Source organism: Sapajus apella, unplaced genomic scaffold, assembly GCF_009761245.1.
Source record: "Sapajus apella isolate SASKATOON/1434 unplaced genomic scaffold, GSC_monkey_1.0 scaffold5218, whole genome shotgun sequence".
In the NCBI taxonomy this organism is placed as follows: domain Eukaryota; kingdom Metazoa; phylum Chordata; class Mammalia; order Primates; family Cebidae; genus Sapajus; species Sapajus apella.
In genome coordinates, this window is record NW_022442142.1 from 1 (window position 1) to 810 (window position 810).

At 39.9% G+C, this 810-nt stretch overlaps 1 non-coding gene across 1 annotated transcript; it reads left to right on the forward strand.

Annotated features, from left to right (window-relative positions):
* Nucleotides 1-91: 91 nt before the first annotated feature.
* Nucleotides 92-198, forward strand: LOC116547875. Its single transcript, XR_004267214.1, has one exon. It is a non-coding gene; the product is annotated as a U6 spliceosomal RNA (small nuclear RNA).
* The last annotated feature ends 612 nt before the right edge of the window (nt 199-810 follow it).

The window sequence follows — 810 nt, forward strand, 5'->3', positions numbered from 1 at the left end:
TATGTCATGATCCAATGCAAGGAAGCCAAAAATCATTGTAAAACATCGCAGGAGCTAACAGGTAATATAACCAGTATAAAGAACGTTACCAGTGCTTGCCTTGGCAGCACATATATTAAAATTGAAATGATTCCTAGAAGATTAGCATGGCCCCTCCCCAAGGATGACATGCATATTCATGAAGCAATCAGTATTTTTAGAAAGAATCAATATCGTGAAAATGGCCATACTGCCCCAAGTAATTTATAGGTTCAGTGCTGTCCCCATAAACTACCAATGACTTTCCTCACAGAACTGGGAAAAACCACCTTAAACTTCATATGGAACCAAAGAGAGCCCCCACAGCTAAGACAATCCTAATCAAAAAGAACAAAGTGGGAGGCACCAGGCTACCTGATTTCAAACTACACTACAAAGCTACAGTAATCAATATAGCATAATACTGGTACCAAAACATAGACATTGACCAATGGAACAGAACAGAGTTCCTGGTGGCAATGCCACATATCTACAACCATGTGATCTTTGACAAACCTGACAAAAACAAGCAATGAGGAAAGGATTCCCTGTTTAATAAATGGTGTTGGTAAAACTCGCTAGCAGTGTGCAGAAAGCAGAAACTGGACCTCTTCCTGACACCTTACATTAGAATTAACTCCAGGTGGATTAAAGAACTAAACATAAGACCTAATGCCATAAAAAACCGAGAAGAAAACCTAGACAAAGCCATTCAGGACATAGGCATGGGCAGGAACTTCATGACTAAAACCCCAAAAGCACTGGCAACAAAAGCCAAAATAGACAAATGGG